The 21,717-nt window shown below is 45.1% G+C and overlaps 1 protein-coding gene across 1 annotated transcript in view; it reads left to right on the top strand.

The window, feature by feature from the left end:
• Positions 1–311: 311 nt before the first annotated feature.
• MOSPD1 (motile sperm domain containing 1) overlaps positions 312–21,717 on the top strand; it is a 212,556-nt gene continuing 191,150 nt past the window's right edge. Inside the window, exon 1 of the mRNA XM_078688576.1 lies at positions 312–537. The gene's annotated coding sequence lies outside the window, so the exon portion shown is untranslated. The remainder of the gene's footprint in view (positions 538–21,717) is intronic.

Here is a 21,717-nt window from a genome sequence, read left to right as displayed (position 1 = left end):
TTGTGCTTGCTCGTTCTCATATACGGACACATTCGGTGTCCTCGATTTGCTTGACCCAAACATGGTGCGTTTATTGAAAGTATTCCTCACCCTGGCAGTACAGCAAAAAAATTACTGGAAAACAAGAACGAGGTTACAAAAGAATCGGGGAGGACTTGGCAGAGTTCCAGGAAAACAGACCATGCTATTGCACAAGACACTGCTGAAGTGAACAAGCTATCCTCCTGGTAGCAATGACCGGCGGGGGCAGCATTGCGAGGAGCTTTATTGTGCGGCTCCAGTGTGTGCTCTGAACTGCTCCTGACATCCTGTTGGTGCAGTGCTGGCTCCGAGGAGGCCGGCGCTGCTGATTTGTGTACAGTGGAGCGCCGTCCTCGGCCCCCTCCTCCCCGCCAGCCTGCTTCAGACGTCACAGAGCCGCTTCCCTGCCAGGTCCCTGCTCCTCCAGTATCCCGGCAGCCCAGCGCCGGACTGACAGCGGCGCAGGACAAAGAGCTCGTGCCCAGCATCAGTCGCAGCCCCCGCAGCGGCCCGGAGGTAAGAGCCGCGGGCACGGCCGCGCGAGCCGCTTCGTCTCCACCCTCCCTCCGCTGTGCGCCGGCTCTTTCGTTTGCTTTGTTATTGTGTGTCTACGGAAGCCTCGAAGCCTGTGTACACTATTTGCAAACGGTGTTCCTTACCCAGACTCCCTTGACCCCCACTGCCCTAGTGACTGCCATTCTAGTTAGCACCGCCCTGGGCACCTGAGTCTCTGCTGACCACTTCCGTGCAGCCGGGCTCATCACCCTCTCTTCCTTAAGCACAGCAAGCCCTCGGTGCCTTTTATACACTCCAGGCCACTGCGCCCCTTGTAGGGCACAGCCTTTGTCACTTAACCCCTTTATGTACAGAAAGAACTGTCGCTGGCCATTCCTGTACTTCACTTGCCCTGGTGTCTTGGCGCACACCCCTGGGCACTTCGATGCACATCCCTGCTGTAAGGTACACCCATGGCCAATGTCCTTCTGTACTGAACCGCACTGGACACCTCGCCCTTTCCGCAGCACTGCCGTGATAACTAGTGCCCCTGCAGTACAGCACAGCCAATGCCACTCACTTAACACTTCAGCCCGCGACAGATCTTCCATTCTCGCATGCCGCAGACTTGGCCATTGTGCCTCTCATTTATGGCACTGCTTGGATCTCTCTGCCTCATGCACAGCCCTGCTCACTGTCGCCTTCTGTATAAATAGAGCCCTGAACCATCAGCCCCTTGTGCAAGCACTGGACAATCTTCCTTCATGTATCACACAGGCCAGTCTCCCGTACAGCACGTTTTGGTCTCTTTGCCCCTCCTTAACTGCACAGCTCAAGTCACGGTGTCCCTTCTCCCAAGCTTTTGCAATGACCAAAACATTCTCCTGACCATTCTGCCCTTCTTCTGTACCCCGCAAACAGCCCTGGTCAGCGTGGCCCTCATGAAGGCCAGAGACGAGATTCATCTGCCTATCTGTCCTTGTTCTGCAGAGCCCCTTGGCATGCATCACAGTTCTCTCAATGTGCACCCTCTTCGCGTTGGAGCACAGCCAAGGCAAGTGACCACTACACCTTTCTGGCACTGTGGCACAGCACAGCCAGGTAACTTCCCAGGTCAAGCTACTCCCTTTCGCAGAGCACTGACCTGGTTACTCTGCCCTTCCTGCATGCCCCCATTTAACCTTTCATTGCCCAATGCCTTAGTGTGCAGCATCTCTGATATATTGTTTACCAGGGCACACGTCCTAAAAAAACAGAAGAGGGTGGACTAACTAAGTCTGGTAATATACAAGTAGTATCATGGCCCTGACATCGCACGTGCCATTATAGAAAGTGGCATCATAACCCATGATCTCACAGAAAGTGACATCACAAGAAGTGACATCAGAGCTTAAGACTTCACACATATGTTTAGCGGTACATTTGAGAAGATTACAATATTTAACAAATTAGATTTTGCTTCGAGGTTGTAACAAAGAAAAACAGACACAAAATCTGGGCCTCAGCTTAATCATTTATTTTTGAAAACTCTGCCAGAAAGAAATTGGCAACAAGGAGAACTATGGCTGTAAATCGGTTCTGCTTGTTTGCAAAGCCTGCATTTTAAAATATCTTATGCAGTTAAGGCACCTGCTGCATAGATCGTTGTGTACCCAGTAAATCTCAGTGAATAATAATTGTAAGATAACTCAGGAGGTTAATGCACTTGCTGGAGAGATCTGTGTTTTGTCTAGTCGCAGTTTTGAAACAAAGTAGCATAGAGGGTTAATATGTTTCCTTCAAAGCACATCATGTGCCATGCAGATGAGAGATTTTTATTTTAATGTTGATGGGTAAGGGGGTTACTGCTTTTAACACAGAGATCCTTTTGTTACTTGCAGTTCATACATTTGAATCTTTCTAATATAGCACAGTGAGCTAAGGACATGTGACTCCTACACCTTGTAACTTTCACTGGCTTATGTAACACTACCTGTACATTGATTTAAACACGTATGATTTATTGTCTATGTATAATGCGTATGTGTGCTGTAAAGCGAGCTGACACCCTGGATTGGGATGAGTACAACTATAAAAGAAATATAAGAAAATAGTGATATTTAAATTATTTGTGTCAATACTGGGGCGACCATCACATCTGAAAATCTTTTTTTTTTATTAACTCTTTTTATTAAACAGTTGTGAATGGTCATTCCAAGTTACAGAAAGAGGGCAGTGCAGCATTGTATACACAAATACAGTCGTTAATGATAGGGCATACAAATGGTATATCATGATTTTCATCTGAAATTCTTATAGTGCATGATTATGTCTTGTACCTCAACACAGTCAAAAGCATGCCTCTCAAGTGTATGTGAAGTAATTACACGCTGTTGGTCTTTGTTTACCCTCCATTGCATTTGCAGGTAGGTGTGAGGCTCTAGATAGCTTGTAGCCAGCATACTCAATCAAAAGAAGGCCTGCTGCCCACTCAACTTTGGCCCTTGTTTGGGGCCCAGCTGTTGTCTGCTCTGGAGTCTGCACTATGAAAGCCCCCCCCCCACCTAAAGGTGGCTGCTTGGAATGAAAGCAGACAACCTCCAGGCAGTGCTGGATGTGTCCAGGGTCTGAAAGTTACAGTGGAACCAGTTCAGGATATTTTGGTGGGTCCCAACTTCTTGGAAGGGGAGACGGCGTCCACCCTGTCTAAAAAGTGGGTGGACGCCATTAATCCGCGTGTATCCACGACTTCCACCCTGCTGTTTTTTCACACATAGTACAGAGCACTATACTCTGGTTCCTGGGGACTCTGTCCCGTCCCCTAAAAATCATGCAATACACACCGGTAGTGGTACTGACTGTGTCTTTCCTGATGGCGGGTGGTGCTGCTGTGTAGTTTCTATGAGGCGGTGCCTCGATGGCCCCCAGGGCCGGACTGGGAACCACTACCGGCCCTGGCAAAGTGCTCGGCCGGCCCCCCTACCCTGCTGGGGGGGGGGGGGGGGGGGGGCACTGAGTTCTTTGCCGGGGCCGGTTTTCGGCCAATTTAGGTACAGAGCCGATTTTGCAGCTATGCTGCAAAAACGGCCCCCAGGGGCCCAAAACCGGCCCCCACCCGTGCGGCGCACCGGGGGATTGCCCGGTGCCCGCTATGGCCAGTCCGGCCCTGATGGCCCCCATTCTGCTGGACTCGCAGTTCAAGCGCGTGCTTGTGCCTGTGCGGTGAGAAGTGTAGACCTGACCCGCGTTGTTGGATGGGGCGATCAAAGGGAGCCGCCCGTCCAGCTCTAGAACCAGGGGGTTCAACCACCAAATCTTCCGCCAATCACGAGACCCCATTCATACACAGTAGACACAAAGCTGCAGTTGTTGTGTGAGGCACACAACTAACCATAACCCCTAAAGCAATGTTAGAATGTGTTATATCCTGTGTTGGTACTTTAGTTTATATCTTTTCATTGCCCCTTTCATGGCTGTGGGGAGATACATTCTGTCATTGAACCATGGGGTAAGCATGGTTCATGCTTCATTAGTGTTCTAAGAATGTTCTGCTTTGTAACTAAGTTGTCAGTTGGAAATTGGATCTGTTGATTGTGGAGGGTTTATTTCCTACTCCACAGCCGTGTAGTACCAGTAATAAACTACAACTATTTGAACTTATCTGTGTATCCAGCTTCATCACTACAGAATGCAGCACATACACTCCATTGCCCTTGTTGTCTGTGGTTGGACTTGCCCCTGTTTGTCTGTGCTCTGTGGGCGGTAGACAGGCGTTCCTGGCCTGGTGCCCGCTGCGCCAACAGTGGTTCAGTTAGAATTGAAAACAGCCGCTGCTTCCGACTCCCGCAGTCGGTGCCCCGGCTTGAGTCGCTGATGACGTCACCGCCAACCTGACACACATTGCACCAGTGACCGGGCTGTAAACAAGCCGCGCACGTGACTAGCCACGTGGCGGCCCTGCGCGCGCGTCACCGCTAGATTGGAATGTCAAGTCCCGGGGAAAATGAGCAAGCGCCTCGCAGCGTCATAGACCTGCGGTTACCCGGGGGAGGCGCCAGTGTGAGCTGCGGCCGTGTCATGTCCCTGCGCCCGGTCACCGATCTGCGTGACACATTCCTAAAGTTGCACTGCACCGATTGTCACGAGATTTGCTAGGTATTATGAGACCTTACCTTAAGGAAAGTTAATCTAGAAGTTCCAGAGTGCAACGACGTTGTGTAAAACGGCAGAAGTGTCACAAGTTTTACAAGTGACACTTTTCTTTTTGGTGTCCGTGCCACTACGTAGTACTGTGTGTAGCCCTGGCGCCCGTAAGGCTCTTCTGACAGTAAGAGGCTGCCCCGCAATAGTTGTTCGCTCTGACATATGAATTGCTAGATGAGTTAAACTCAGTTATCAGGGGTCCTGTAATTTTATTGACTAACCTAGTACTTTCTGGGACTTAAAGTCCTGGTAACTGGTTGTCTTCAATTGGACTGAAATACTACTACTACTACTACTAAATAACAGTGGTGTGCTGAAGGAGAAAATGAACTGAAATACAGGTTTCCACCGGTGACATATTTGTTAACCTTATACAGAAAGACCGTTAGACGTTATGCTATAACACTGGGGAGATTAGAGTCGTGTACAGTACCAGTCCCACAGGCAAGAGGTCGATGTGAGTGGGATCGAATAGATCTGAGTTCTTTTTCGACATTTCTTTAAAAAAAAATGGTTTTATTGTTTTTTCACAACACAAAGCAACATTACACCACCATATACATAAAATCAGCATAATTACTTGCGTGGTCCACAACCAAGTCAGGTGGAAGATCAAATTACTCCAACTAGCATCTTCCTTGAGACCTAAATCCTCCCATCACCCCCCCACCCCACTTGCCGCTACTCGCAGTCCTACAGCCGTGTCTCTCATGTCTCGTCACAATGTTATTTCCGTGGACCCCACACTTTATGAAATTTCTCTGGGTACCCCCCATGCTTTGTAAACTTCCCTTTCTGCTTCCATTCAGTGCATCATATCTGTGACCCATTGCACTTCCACACTTCAAGCTCATTTCCATGCCCATGAACGCTTCTCAACAGGTAGGAAAGCAATTGCTGCCTTCAGTTAAATGCAGGATAAACCGAATGTAAGGCCTCCGACTGATGGCTTCAGAACTAGGCAAAGCTCCGACACCCAAATAGGTAGTTAAGAACGTGTGTGTCCAACTGGAACAACCCCCACCATGAAAGAGCAGGTAGGTTTTGTCTATCATTGGCTTATGCTTCCACATGACTCTCCTGTTGAGGAAAGCCTTCCCATTCCTCCCACTTTCAGCGAGGAAAGTACTGGTTCAGGCACTTATCGGTGGATTGGATTTGGCAATACCCTACTAGCCTCTGCATATGAGACGTTATTATCGAAACCACAAGTTTTTCAAAACACTGCGGCCTGTCTCATTTGCAGCCTTCCATCTGGGGCTGCCCCCTCTCCACTTTCTTGTTCTTTAAATTGGCTGCCTGTCAGGAAAATATATATTTTTTAAATCTGCTGTTTAACACATAACTCATTAATGGGGAAAGGCCCAAGCTACCTATATTCAAAGCACAATTACTATCATCCAGTCAAACTTCTAAGATCCAGTGATAAAGCTCTACTCACTGTCCTGCGGGTCAGAAGGTCTTGAGAAGATTTCAGGTCTTTCTCATATCTAGCCCCTCTCTACTGGAATGAGTTTCCTCTTCACATACAAATGTGCACTGATCATCTTACATTTAAAAAATTGTTCAAGACAGTGCTGTTTTAATACAGTAGTTTTCCGCTTGCCTGCAATCTGCTCTGCGCCGAGAAACCTCTCCTGGGGTGATTCATGCGTGTTATTAAATTAACTTATCATAACATTACAAATTATTAACATTTCATTTTACAACTATTTTAATTGTTCCTGTATTTTTGTTATTGTAGTTCCGTGGTACTGGCTAGTCTATCCTGAGATTCACTCCACTGACGGGATGTGAAACGAAAGCATCACACTTTCACTGTGGAGAAAATAAATCACTGTTTTATAATAATGTGTTCTATATATGACACTTTTATAAAAAATACTTTGTTTAGTACATTTATGAATGCTAATCAATTATTCCCAAGTGAGACTGAAGCCCATTTCATTGACTCGATGGAAATATTAATTGAATGGTTGACCTTGCCATGATGGAAACCTGTATCGTGTTGGAATGTCACACTGCAGCAGAGTGCTTAGTCCACTGACCCTCATATATCATCTTACTAATGCAAATTAGTGTATAGCACTATTAGTTGCTGTGTGCGGCGACTTCCTAAGAAAACTTTGGGCCCTAGTGCTTATTTTCTTACCAATTAAGCAATGACTGGTAAAGAATGAAATGTGTACTGTACAAATGATGGTCGTCTCACTCTGTCATGGTGGGCCCTTTCCAGCCTGGGCGTTTAAATGGCAGATTCTCCTAGCTGTTAGTGAAGGAGAGTCCTGATTTTATTAAAGACAATGGAGGCATATATTATGCTATCTATTTTCTGATGTATTTAAATGAGGTAAATCCCCCCCGGCAAAAACACTTTACTTGAAAATACAGATACGGTATTTTAATGCTGAAATCAAGTGTGGCAAGATGGTCAAAGGATAGAAATGAATTATGTACCTTATGTTTGGGGGGAGTAAGGGAAGATATCGCACATGTTCTCTTTTGTTGCCCGGCCTATGTGACTGCAAGGAAAAGATGGATTAAACCTGTATGTACAAACTTAGGTGTGAGATCTTACAGAGTGGCAGAAAGGATACTAAAAACAGATACCTGCCAAGTTATTGTTTTTGCTATAAGCAGATTTTTGTTAGCAGTGTACTATATTAGGACAAAGGCAGGCGAAAAGTTTTAAAACATGCTAAGATAACATAATTTAGACATAGATACATGAAATGAACTGGAAACAATGTCGTTTGCTTAGGTCTATTGCGTGGTTTGGGGTAGTACACTGCCAATTTTTTTTACTGCCGAAGTTTTCGTAAGTTGATAGATTTTAGTTTTGATACGTGCCTTTTTAAGTATTTATTGTACTTTTAATATCATGATGACACCTCCCCTCCATAATTATCATCGTAAAATCATACTTATATGAAGTTGTATCACCATGGAAAATGTCTTTTATGAAATATATCCTATGTATGTACCTTTTATGATACAGTTGTATCGAAATAAAGATGAAATTGAATTGAAATTGATTTATTTAAACAGCACATCCAGAGAAAACACTACAATTTCCATAATCCTGCATTCTCAAGCAGGAAGCATTAACGGCAAAGACACCCAACAATATAAATAAGTATGGTTGCCACAAACGTCCTATTTTCATGATGTGCTGGGATTACAGACCATGGAGAAATCTAAATATAGGCAATAACACAAGAAAATTCAGTCAGTCTTTATCCTTTAAGTTGACGCCTGATTAGTTTAAACTGGTACTGTAAATAATTAGAAGAGCTAGTAATAAAATGCTAGAAGAAAATATTAATTTATTATGGAAAAAAAATATTTATACATATAGTAGCAGCTCGGGCTGGATTGTTCCCATGTGGAACAGGGTCAAGATTGATTTGCATATGGCTGGGTCTGACCCGGGGTGGCGAAGAGAGCTAAAGAACGATGATGGATTCAACCCAGATCTAATAGTGACTGGGGGTGAGTGTCTGAAAAGTTTCAGCGCTCCGTCCATCATCTCATTGTGTATGCTAGGATAATATTTGCCTTGATTGTCTTTAATAAAATCAGGACTCACCTTCACTAGTTAATAGGAAAATCTGCAATTCTGTTACAAGTCTGGAGGCTCTATTATGCAAGTTCAAATCTTGCCCATCACACTCATTGCAGCATGCTGAATGGGATTTCAATAAAAAGTTTACTCGTAGAAACCCTTGACCAATCTGCTGGTCTTAGAATATCTTCCAGCCTGTCACCAGCCCAGAAGGCTTTTGAAGTCATAGCTGCCCTCAATGGGTGTGCACCAAACTGATGTCTGCACCTGCCAAAGGCATGACCTTTTTTACCCATCTACCCAGCATGGCCGATGACAATGGGGCAACGGGTTTCAGCAGTGCTATAAATACCTGCGGATCTGCCAACCTAAACCCTTCAGTTACCAGTAAATATAGTTGAAGACAGCTTACCTCTCACAGTGTAAGGTGTAAAGGAATAGAAGGAAACTCAATAGTGTAGAATAATACTTGGGACGCCTTGTAATTGTAAAGTCTACCCAAACAGGTGAAAACACATGGCAGATATATCCAAAGCCCTAATATCAAAGACCTTTGTTAAAGAAACCTAACATAACAACGTTACCAGTTATGCTGCCAGACACTCAAATAATCATTTATCATTCTCTTCCAAGGACTGAAAGAGTTGTAATACGAAATTAACACCCCACACAGTATCCTATCTAGAATTAGGAGGTTTTTCATACCTAATCCTCTTTAACAATGTACACATCATAGTATGCTCATCTACTGGCTTACCCTCAACTGTCTTGTACCCTGCTGAAATTGCAGACCTGTATGTACTAAGCAGACTGTAAGATTTCTGAGCCGCTGCCAAGAAGTTCAGAACACTTGTAACACCTCAGCAAACAAGATCAATGTCCCTTTCCACACATCGGCCACACAAGACATCCCATGATGACTTGTAAGCAAACTATAGTTGCATCTTTTGCCCAAGACGCCCTGATATATTTGGAAGCTGACTCCGAAAGATCTAGCAATTCTTAGATGGTGCAAGCCTTCCATAACCAAAGTGTGGTATTGGCCAACAGGATTCCCCAGCAATCCTGACAACAACTGGATCAGAACTCAGCAGCACATTGACAACTCCAGATAAGATGGGAACAATGTCTGGGTCCTCCACAGAGGAGTCACAATTGTTACCCTTTCTGAGTGTCTGTGTACCTGAGAAACAAACATGGGGATCATAAAGAAAGGTGGAAAAGCACCCCCAAAATCTGCCAGCCCTGAGAGAGACCAGCCCGAAAAGCCTCACAAGAAAAGAATGACCTTTGCCTAAAGATGTGAAAGTCTGAACATACACTCCAATTTCTATTATGAGGTCATTCCCAAAGAGGAAACCCTAGATATTACTTGTGAACTCCGAACTCGCAAGGTCCCCCCAATTTGGAGTCGATGTATAACAACAAGCTGTTACGCCTCTCACAGGATAATCCCACAGTAGAGTTTCCTAGAAAGCAAATTGCTCCCTGAGCACAGCAGATTTTGCATCAGGATCAAGGTACTCATCCAAAGTTATTGCTTGCTCATCCAGTCAGAGCATCTTGGCAATATGGCCCAAAGCATCCATTACCTTGGTGGGGCATAGAACCCGTGCTCTTCTCACCCCTTTTCTGGGGTCCTTACCTCCTGCTAACAAAGGTAACAACTTTAGGACCCAAAAGTGGTGCCAAAGCCGCCTTATCTGAAATCACCAGCTTGGGACATTCACCCATATTTTTCTTCTTGTGGCCCTATCAAAAGAGCCGTTAATCTAGTTCTTCATATTTATCCAAATGGCGGGGGAGCCACACTGATAAATTTGGATATTAAATAAGCCCAAGATCAAACGTAGGGGAGCCCACTGCAATTATAATCCCAATAGGTTCTTCCACAGATTTAAACTTTTTTCAACATTAGTTGCACCATCATAATCATAATATGAGTTGTTATCATAAAAATAATCAATCATTTTATCATCCAGCATATCAACTGGACTCTTACCCTGATTCCCGTCTGCACCCAATAATGGGTATTGCCAATAAGACCACAAGTCGCCCCCCTGCGCAGTTGAACCGGCACCTCACGGTTCACTCCCATGTTCCTGAAGGGATTCCATTATTATGTGCTTTATTTTCATCACTCTTTGGCCCCCTTGACTGCCTTCCTCCGCTTGCTGTGGAGGATTACTGTTTCCTTTTTTGACAAATAATATGTCTATAAATCCACAGGGAGTTGTATCCTCCCCAAATGAATATAATTGTGTTTTTAAGAATATTTAAAAATGCAGAGCGACACATAACTTAAATACATTTCAAACTTACTTTCTCCTAGAAATAATGTGACCATTCCCTCTAAATCTTAACCACATATAAACTGAAGTGAGAAACATTTCACAGTTCAAACAAAAGAAACATTTCAGCAGGTAACGAGCAAAAACGCTCCACCCACCCGTTATCAAATACAACCTCTATTATAGCTGAAACTAAAAGCCCAGACCCTGAACCCAGTGTTGCCAGCACACCGCTTTAGAAAAGCCTGTTACCACAGGGAAATCAAAAATCGAAATCTTCAAGGAGTAGGTTACTTCACCCGTCCGTCTCTCCCCTTAATTGTATAAGCAAGTAATTCGTGTACCTGAAATGAAGCAAATGAACCAGCCATGTAACAGTTGTCAGGCAAATGCAAACGTATACCTTGCGCTGCCAAACAGATACAAATATTCCCAATCAACCAAAAACAGTGTGAAAAATGTAATTAGGCTCTGCAGTAACACTCTTCCTCTAAGCACAAAATAGCAGAATCAAAATGCAAAAGCATTGCTGGAGACGCAGAATTACGACAGTGTAATGGGGGAGTTAAATTGGGGTACATTTAGTTTTTTCTCCTATTTATGTTATAACAGGGGAAAGTATATATCTAAAATGTCGAGGCTAATTTGTTGAACTTTAAAATGTAGCAGATGACCTCTGGTTGGCGGGGCTCTGCATTGTATGTGCTAATTGACGCAATTAAATATGTTTATTAAAAAAAAAATGCAAAAGCATGCAGACCTGACATAAACATAACTCGCAAGCAGCAAAAAATGAGGAAGTTTGTTCGGAACCGCGCCTAATTACAGTGTTGGCTGTCTTTCTTTGATGGAACGCTTCCTGCTTGAGAAGTAGGCTTGTGGGAATGTGCTGCATAAATAAGGCAGGAAAAGAGATTGCATAATGGAGCCTCATGTCTTGTAATAACATTATTTTTATCAGGTGTGATAGCCTCAGTGGTTAAACGGAAACAGAACAAGACTACAATGCTAAAATGCATTATTGTTATAGGGAAACCAAGGACTGCAAATAGTGTCCAGGATGACACAATTTGGCACCCTAACATAAGGTGACGCAGACTTTGGACAGGGTGATTAGACACAGAGAGGCATACACATGCACTCTTTTTCACTCTGGGGACTTTGGGTCACTCAATTGTACTATAATATTTAATAACAAAGTTTCATTTAATTGAATACATGTTTCGCAGAAAGAGAATACAATACATCAACCTTGGTTTGATATGTTGGGCCCTCTCTTTCAGTGTCCCAGGCTCAGCTTCAAAACTTGACCGATCTGTGGGCTGATGCACAAGCTGCGGAGTGTCTGGACTAGAAACAGCAAAGTCCTTGCCCTCAAAAATCCACCACCCAAGTCTCACCTAAGTAAAGTTAGAGGTAGTGTTGTCACGGTGCCAAGCGTCTTAATATCTAAGTCAATAGTGAAGCTGGTCAGCTAACTAGTGTCTAGGCGATACACAATGAACCTTTTTCAGATATTAGTTGAAGGGCGAGCTTTTCTCTAGGTTTTGAATTGGGGCAGATATAGCAGTGAGTCCACACCCACTATGGCTTCCCTCATAGCTACCTTACATTAGAGAATCATAACTCAGAAACTACCAGTTGCTGTCAGCATTTTCCAGTGATGGTGGTGCTGAGAGTGGGAGTGAAGGGTCAGAACCTTCTGGGGGTCTCAGAGTTGCAGATATAGGGAGCTTATGAGAATGGAGGGATGAGGGTAGTGCGGGTTTGAGATTAAGGTATAGGGAGAAATTCGGAAGCTCCTCAACCCAGATGATGCTTGTCTGAGGTCCTTGTTTCTGCTTCCAGGTGATATATACGATGCATACTTCCTATGGCTTCTGGGTGGTCCAGGTTCCTCGTAGGGTCATCTTTGCACAGCTTTCAATCAGCTTGCCCTTGTGTAAATCTTCCACTGGCCAAGCAGCTCCTCTTCACACAAGGCAGTGATTATCCTTCTAGATGTTCTATTCTTTGTGACCCTTGTGTTGGGAGCTTTAAAAAAACAGGTCACAAAAATCCACACAGGTCACAAGAGTCCTATGGAATCAAGACGTAGCCCAGCCTGAGAGAGCAAAAGTTCAGTTCCTGGCGGTGCTTCTACCAACAACAGTTGCTAAGAATCTAGTCGATATCCAGGTGTTCGAGTTTGTTTTTTGGAGGGCGGAGGCAGTATTTTTCCTCCTTTGCGTGCCACAGCTGAAAGCCTGAGTCAACTAAAGATCTGCTTTTTTAGAATTAACAATCCTCTCTCAATCAGGGAGCCTCTGGAACAGGGGTGCCATAGTCTCATCACGGTGAATTAGTGAAGGTGTTTTGCTGATTCAAATCAGACGGAACCCCAACAGAATTCCACCAATGTACACTGAACAAGAGAAGGGTGTGGGAAGCCTCTCCTAGTGAACAATTAAGACTGGTTTCGGGAAGGTGGGCTTGAGCACCTTGATGTTCTGTCTGTCATGTCCCCAGGGAGAAAGGCATTCCTGTACCAGTGTGTCTAGTATCCCTGTTACTGAATCCTTACCTGCAGGAAGACCACCATCTTGTGCACATATGCATATAGTGTTCTACTTGACACCACCATTAATTCTGGTGAACCTCCTATGCACTCAGCTGACACTACCCACACATGAATATCTGCAAGGGACACAGTTATGGGGGACTGGACTGAAGTATACAGGGGAGTGGTAGTAGTTTGGTTCTCCACATTCGTACTGGTAAGTTACCTCAGAACTTGGGATGAAGGAGATCCTCGGCCACCATCACTGGGATTAGGGGTTCACTTTGGATAAACCAGTCAACAGAGCTAAGCCTGCCGATGAACAGTGCCATGTTGCGGTACACCATCTTCAGAAACTGACTCAGGACTCATACACTGGACCAGGGTCACAGAAGCACAAGAGAGTCTAACACAGACTCTAGAACAGAATGGGATAGGGAACAGGGGCCCAAGATGGAGAGATAAGGACTCACAATCCCTGGCTCAAGGAAATGCAGTGGGACAAGCCGGCTCAGCAAATTTTTGGGTGACATGGACCCTGGAGCAGGGTGACAGACACAAAAACAGGGTAAATGGGCACTGAGAGAGTGACAGTGGGAAAGGATGATACAAACACTGAGACAAGCTGACATTGACTCTGGACAGATATTCTGGGAAAGCGTGTTTCGGATATTGTGACATGATGACTTAAATTCTATGACTTAATGGAGACTGAAGCATGGGAGTCAGATATTTGGATGGTGGGGCATGGACTATGGAACAAAGTGTGAGAAGGGTGACGTCTGCTAATTTTTTCAGGAATGAATCAATGCAGACTGTTAGATCTGGGGGTCTCTAGTTGGCAATGGTATTCTCCTTTGTCCAAATAGGGACCCTTACTTCTAAGTCAGGATAAGGGGATTACACTCCTAAATAAGCCCTGCTCACCCCCTTGGTAGCCTGGCACGAGCAGACAGGCTTATCTCAGAGGCAGTGTGTTAAGCATTTGTGAATATACACAGTAATACAGTGAAAACACTACAGATGGACACAACACAGATTTTATAAAATTAAGTATTTTTTATATAGACTTAACACAAGACCACAAATGACAAAAATCCACAATACTATACGTAAAGTTGACTTAAAGATGATAAACGTTGCTTAGTTTAAGTTGATGATAAATGCGACACCGTTCTCAACAAAGTACCTGGATGCGTAACGCAAAGTGAACAAAAGGCTCGCAAAAGGCGAGATGCGTCGGTTCCGTGATCTAGGGGAAATTATGCGTCGTGCCTCAATGCTTGCCGCAGAGTAGGGGATGCCTTGTGACCCTTACCGGTGTGGGGTTGATGCATAGGTTCTCGACCTGCGGGCCCGTTGTGATGCGCAAGATGGCGCCTTGATGCCATGCGATGATCCGGTTGCGATGTGAGAAGATGGCGCCCTTGACGCGGCTGTGCGATGACGATGCATAGGCGCCCTGGCAGCCTTGCGACAACTCTGTACTTTGGAGCCGCGACAGGCCCTGCAACATGTTTCTCCGGCGATGCAATGGCGACTAGATAGTAGATAAGGAAGACACGGAGATGAGGAAAGAGACACTTTTAAGTGGAGACAGAAGAGCTGAAATGTGGAGACCAATGAAGCGAAACAAGGCCACAGTGACAGGGATATTAGATGCACTGGTAAAGGAATTATTCAGACACTTAGAGAGCTGCAGAAGGCCACGGTTACTCAAAGATGCAGAGAACCTTTTGCATTATAGACTCTAGGGCTCGGGAATATGTTTCCTGGCTTGACTCCTTATGAGACTCCCAAGTCCCAAAGTAGGACGGGAAGCAAACAATTCTGCTAATAGATTTAGAGAGTGGTACAGGAAGGCATGGTCAGTGGGACTAGAAGACACCTCTAAATGCCAAGAAGCCGGAAAATAGCTGACCTTTCACCTTACAAAAACGATGTAACACTTTTGTGAAGCTAATTAATTCACTTGTGGGCCAGTGTAGCTTAGAAATAGGCTAGCAAAACTTTAATCTAGTTCGACCAGATATAACCAAATGAGCAACAATCCAGGATGACCCATGTTGGTGCTTGTCCCTTTCACTGTCTAGCCGTCCACCCAATCCCTCGTAGATACCCAACCAAACTCCTTCCCACCTCTCCATTCCCACCATACTCGCCTAAACCTGTCCCCTTTGCTGTTCAGAGTTCCACTGGTTCTCTGACTCTAGCCACTGCGGTTTACCCTGTTACAACTCGTTTCACTCTATCACGTGACTGTGCAGTGTGCTCTGCCAACTCTGCCCCATCACCATGCCTTATTGCTACAATTGTAATCGCACCCTGCATATACCCCCGTCTCCTGCTATGTTCAAATGTGCTTTGTTTCTAGTTCCCTCTTTTTATTGCTGTTTACTGTCTGTGTCCTGTGAGTATGCACTGCGCTTATTAATGCGACATTTGACTAGCCCCTTTGGGTATTATGTACAAATCTCCGGTTCCTATCACGTTTTATTGTGGGGGTTTAGAAGAATTGTCAAGCGCTGGAACCATTAGTTTTGAGGGTCTTGAAACAATCTGGTACATTTTTTATGAATCCTTAACAGCAGTACTACGAACTGTGTATTTAACCAATTGATGTATTTCTAAATGGTTTATTCAGATTATATATTTTATTATAAAGCTAAATAAATTTATACAAACATCAATGGGCTGTGGGTGAGAAGGTTTTTCTGTGGAGAAAAAAAGTTCAACCGATGAATGCATATTTCCAGATAATTGTCGACTTTGAGTTGAAACGTAAACTCACAGCAAATCCTGGCCTTTCCTAAGTCTTACCAAAGGGGTCTCTAACTCACACATCTCAATCGAGAAAGAAAAGAAAAACGGGAGTGAAGGAGAAACACAAGAGTTCTCGCAGTAGCAGGACGGTGGTGCTAAAGGCCGAACAAGATTGGTGTCACTTCCAGAACAGTAAGTTGTATACTTCAGGAGATGACCAAGGATGTGTGTGCTGAGATTTACATTTAGTCAGAGATGTGCCAAAAAGGTGAATAGCATGTATGCGGTCAGCTTACCCTGCTCTACAATGGAAGATGCAATGATAACACTACACAAAGATAGGATACCAGAACTGATTCTCTGGATGACACAGAGCAGGTAATCTTGCACACGTGTAGCAACACAAGGACAGACCAAGTCAAATGGAGACACAGCAAGGTCAAAGCAAAACCTCAATGGGAACTGGACGGACCTTTAGGGGAGCTGATAAAGGGAAACAAAAGAAAAGTGAGGACCTAAACTGAGTGGACGAACTAACGAGAGCAGAATACCAGTGCAACTGCGAGATGTTTCCAGACAGAGTTGAGTTTACAGTGGGCTCACATACGCTCTGCTAATGTGAACCCGGAAGCGATCCTCATGCTAGGCACTCTCACCCCCACTGTACTAAGCAGACTAGATATTGCCATATGTCCCTGTCATGTCTTCCATAATCTGCAATCCCAGCCCTGTAATATCGCGAGATTATTTCTTCAAGGAAAGCTGATGCCCTGTCTCACAATCAGCAAAGCACCACGTACACACTTCAGCGTTTCTCTCTGTGATGAGATCTTAACAATCATTAACTAATTCAGATTTTCGACTAACTGGAAAATGTGCATAAGCCTATTTGCAAAGTTTGAGACGTCCTGAAATTTATGATTTATATTTCTAGGAGTTCTCCTCCTGGGATTCTTGAGAATTCCATAAACGTTAGAAAGCTTCTCCAAACGCCGCGGCCAGAGTATTTATTCCCTCTGGAGAAGATTTCTGACTTTTTGCAGCCTGCTTTAGTGAATGGTCCGACATGCATTCCCCTATAGTGAAGGATGTGTGAAAAACACATTTAAGGAGGTATGATGAATGATGTGCAACACATTGCATGCATGATGTGTGATGCATATAATGCCCACCGGGCGTCTTTTATATAAATTACAGAGCAAGCAATTTGGAATGTCTATAAACTTTTCCATAATTTTTGCTGTTTTCTTTCTTGTTTAGGGCCACTGAGATTGACTAATTGGTTGTGCGCCTAAACAGTGATGTGTGCATCGAGGCTGTTTGAGGGGTTTAATTTTGAACAAGACGGTTGTGCTAAATTTCTTTTTTCCTCCATATAGTTGTTTGTAATTCTGTGTTGTGAAGGGCACCTAAGACCCTTTCATAAACGTTGTTGGTAATATGTTGTGTCAATAAAGAAGTCGTAAAATAAGCTAATTTGCTGTGATATGTTTCTTGTTGTTTACCTCCACACTAGAGGAAACGTTCTGTGATTGGGTGTGTAAGGTGCCCACACCCCACAGAAGAGAAGTTGTACTGCAAAGACACATAAACTGCATGCATTGGATGGAACTAGATGGGAACAGGTTTACGAATACTGCAGAGCTAGTGTGTGTATGTGCTCTCTGAGCTAGAGTGGATGCCAGAGAAGGACAAGAACCTCATGCAGTATCTGTTTACGGCTGATGTCTTGTAACATGAATATATGTTGCTACCAAGAGCACGAGCAATGTCTCTGTGGCTGCCCTGCAGACTGCATGATTTAAATATATGTCGTTCAGTGTCACACCACACATAAATGTTGCATGTTATGTTATTCAATAGAGACGTGAATCAGTGGCACGGGGTATTCTTAAGAACCGTAGACTTGCTGAAGCCTCTGAAAATTACATTTTAGTAATTCCAGATATGTGATATTAAATTTAGTTTGAGGTTTGTTGATGGCTCGAACATAAGGGCGCATGGGTATTTACTGATGATCACTAGACAGAGTGTTACTGAGTAAGGTGTTGATAGGACTAGAAAGACAGGTTTGTTTCACAAGACTATTTAGTTTGGGAGGTCGGAATTTCCCCTGTGAATATGGGAGGAATTCAGATTGCTGTTTTCTGTACTGCAAGTGATTAAAAGCAAAATCACTTCACTTGTTACTGGAGATAGAATTTGTGTAAGGCAGCAGATCTGGTGGTACATGTTGAATCATAAACAACTGCACTTCCTGATGCAACTTTGGTACTTTCCTTATAGGATTCTGCATACCATTCACATGGTTCATGTTAGAATAAGTCCCTAAAGGAATTACACATCTTGATCATGGCAGGTAGGAAAATGTACATTTACCTCGGTACTCACCACAACTGCTTTGCTGTGCTGTTTTCTGGATGGAAATTATCCCGAGAAGACGAAGACGATAGTAGGTGGTTTGCAGTTTGGTAGTCATTTTGCCACAAGATAATATTGTACAGAGCAAATTGGATGTTTGCCTGTTATTTGCAGCAGTGTTGAAGTTCCACATGTAGTGTGTGTCAGACCAGCAAAAAGAAGAGCCCATATTGGTGACAGCAATGATTAGAGCCACTTGTGATAGAATCGTCTCGTGTGGTTTAAAGGATTTTGTAGCAATGTACTGCAGCGTTTTAAAGCGAGCATCAGTGTCCTCACCTTCAAATTCTTTAACCTGGGTTGTGTCCATTCCTCAGGCTCCTGTGTGTATACATTTACTCTTTCGGTCATGAGTGCTCTGTATAAGTTTTGTGAATGGTGACTTAGTTATTGCGCAGAGGTTTTGGTAACTAATAGCCTGTGACTGGTGCTGAAACATGTAGGGTGGATAGAATGTGGAACAGGGAGCACTGGCTACTAATTGGTTCCACCAGTTGTTCAGTTGTTCATCTTTCTGTCAGTATGTTTATTTTGGATAGGACCCAAAACACAAAAAGGTATGGTGGCTATACAGTACTATTGTTATCAGTGTTATAAGTAAAAATCACTGATACTTAGATTACCAAGATTCTGGCATGGCTAGGGGTAGACACAGGGAAAGCAGAAAGATCAATCTTTTTTTGGAAGAGGAAACCTCACTCACATAATGTGACATGCTTAATTATAGACAACATCTCCCTGCCACCAGGGTGGACCTGATGGAGGGAGTTCTTAAATAAGATACTTTCCTGGACAAAACAGGGGATCCAGATAGAGTTAAATATATTTCAAACTGCAAAACGTAGTTACAGCTATGGCAGGACACTATTCCCACACAATCCTCTATAGGATATCTCCTGGGTGGGGAGGAAGGCACTAGAGAATGTTCGGCAAGATGGCTACACTTTAGCTAGCTGGCCGGGATGAATGTTTCGACCAGAATCCTGCCATTCGGCCATGGAACACCTCCAAAACTGGGGGCTGTAGTTGGCAATAGAGTGGGCGGCCAGCTGTCCTGAAAAAAATCACCTGTAACTCACTGATCAGAGAAATCGACCCAACATTGCGAACCGCAAGAATAGGCCTCAAATGGAGGCTCAGCATTTGCTCAGCGGAGCACACCAGTGACTGCTGGGAGGCCGCAATCCTACAGCTATGACTGCCTCTGCACTGAGGAAGCTCACCTGAGAAGTGTTAACTGTATGTGTCAAAAAAAGGAGCTGGGAGAGTCACAGTGAGAGCCTGAGAGGTTGCGGACTGTGCTGCAAGCTCTGGGGCCTAGCCGCGACTAACTGAGAAAGTGGCACTACACTTACCTGTGCACAGGCCTTCAGAGGGCGACCCGGGGACCGTGGCCTGGAAGCTCCCTCTCCCAGCTGCAACTTTTCCCTACCGGCAACCAGTGAGAAGACTGGGTGGAGGCAGAGCGCCTTGGAGTGTGGGGCTGGAAACCTGACCTAATAGCAAACGCTGCCATGGCCTGAGGAGGTCTAAGGTAAAGCGAGTAGACTGCCTGCTGGGCATCCTAAAACTGAGTTACTGTGCGGCGGGGGGCACTCGAATTGCAGAGAGCGGGTGGCATGTGTGGGGGAGGTACGGCTCGGAGATTGCTAGGGCGCGGACCGCAAGCAGTGAACAAGACCCTGCCGAGATGCTGAGATTGCCTATGTGGGCTACGCCACACTGAGCAAGGGCCTGTAGGCACACTCAGTGAGCGTGCATGCTGCATAGTGCGCGAAGACCTGAGACCAGAGCCAGCAAAGGGATGGCGGTGTGATTAAGGTCAGCCGCGGACTACAGCGGCACTAGGGACACGTGATCCACTTGCCGCCCGCCCCGTGCCGCTCCTGCAGTCCCCTGGGGATACTGCTTGTAGCTGCTAGGGGAGAGTGGAGCTGGCATGAGGAGAGAAAAACAGTGCCTGAGGCAGAACGGACCGCGAGCGATAGCTGAGACCCTAAAATTGTCGAACATGCTCATATATGATTTTGGCGCTCAAAGTGAAGGCCTACAACACACCTGAAAAACAGGCGCACTGCTTGGCACTGTAGGCCTGCTGCCTGGGTGCGCACAGAAGAGTCTATGCCACCTCTATGAAGTACTGTTCATCGTAGTGCTCCCTGGCATAATTGCTAACTGCACGTCACCAGGAGACTGCGAGATGCCCTGGAGGGGCTTTACTGCTGAGTGCACATAGGAGTGATAAGAGGGTAACCAGCTACAGGCTTTACGATTGATCTGTGGCAGCCCATGGACACACAACAGTCTGTGAAGCCTGGGGTGCCCTCACTTTAGAAAATCTTACGAACTTCACTGCACCCTGCATGCCGGGTTGGGAGCTGGCAAGAGCGCAGAGAACTCACTGATACTGCACCTCCGAAAGGTAGCTTGGTACAGGTTCTGTTTCCAGGCCATTGAACAAGTGGCCACAGACGGCGCTCCTGAAATAATCAGGGGCATTCCCACTAAAAACCATGGAGAAAACTGATCGCAACCAAACACGCCTTACTTTCAAACCTCGCAGCTCTACTAAATCTCCGCAGGACAACCAGATGGAACAAGAACAAGACTCAGGCGCCTGAGGGGGGGAGAGGGGGCTGACAGCGTTGACCACACTGATGGCCATGCAGCAGAGCCTTTAGTCTATTGATGGGAAAATTGACTCTCTAAACCTGCATATGGACCATATGTCAGCAAAACCGGATACCCCATTGAGGTGAATCACAGCAGCTGAGAATGGATATTCACAGCTGAGGACGATCTACAATGTGCGAGCATGAAATGCCTGATCATGGAGAAGGTGCTGGCGGTTATCCAGGCTAAGAATGGAAATTTGGAGGCTCGCTCACACTGTAACAATTTGCGAATAATTGGTGTGCTTGAGTTGACAAACACAGCAAAAAGGAGAATTATGATGAAATGATGCTTACCATGCTTTTCGGGTCAGAAAATCTGCTGCACCTTCTAGTCATAGAGAGGGCGCATCACTCACTCATGGTGTGGTCATCGCCTTAGATACCGCCACACCCAATCATTTATGCAACTATTGAACTACCGTGATCAAGACACAGTACTGAGACTGGCACGTGAGAAGAAAGACCTGGCCTCCTAGGGTATACCAGATAGCCTTCTACCCAGATTTTACAGTGGCAGTTCAGGCAGCCCGCCAGGAATACCTACCCATAAAAAGACAACCGCAAAAGGCTGAGATTACATGCTCAATGCTCTACCGGTATGCTTTCGCATTGACTATGATGGAACTCAGAAAGTATTTGCAACTCCTAAGGTGGCGAAAGATTTCCTCAAGACTTTCAATCTGAAGAAAGGGGCTCAACCTGCTAAAGATTTGATTGGTGGATCCTTAAAACGGGATGGAGACAGGTGCTGCTCCACCGCTTTGT

This window comes from Lissotriton helveticus, chromosome 4_1 (assembly GCF_964261635.1).
Source record: "Lissotriton helveticus chromosome 4_1, aLisHel1.1, whole genome shotgun sequence".
Classification (NCBI taxonomy): domain Eukaryota; kingdom Metazoa; phylum Chordata; class Amphibia; order Caudata; family Salamandridae; genus Lissotriton; species Lissotriton helveticus.
This window is presented reverse-complemented; position numbering and strand designations above follow the sequence as displayed.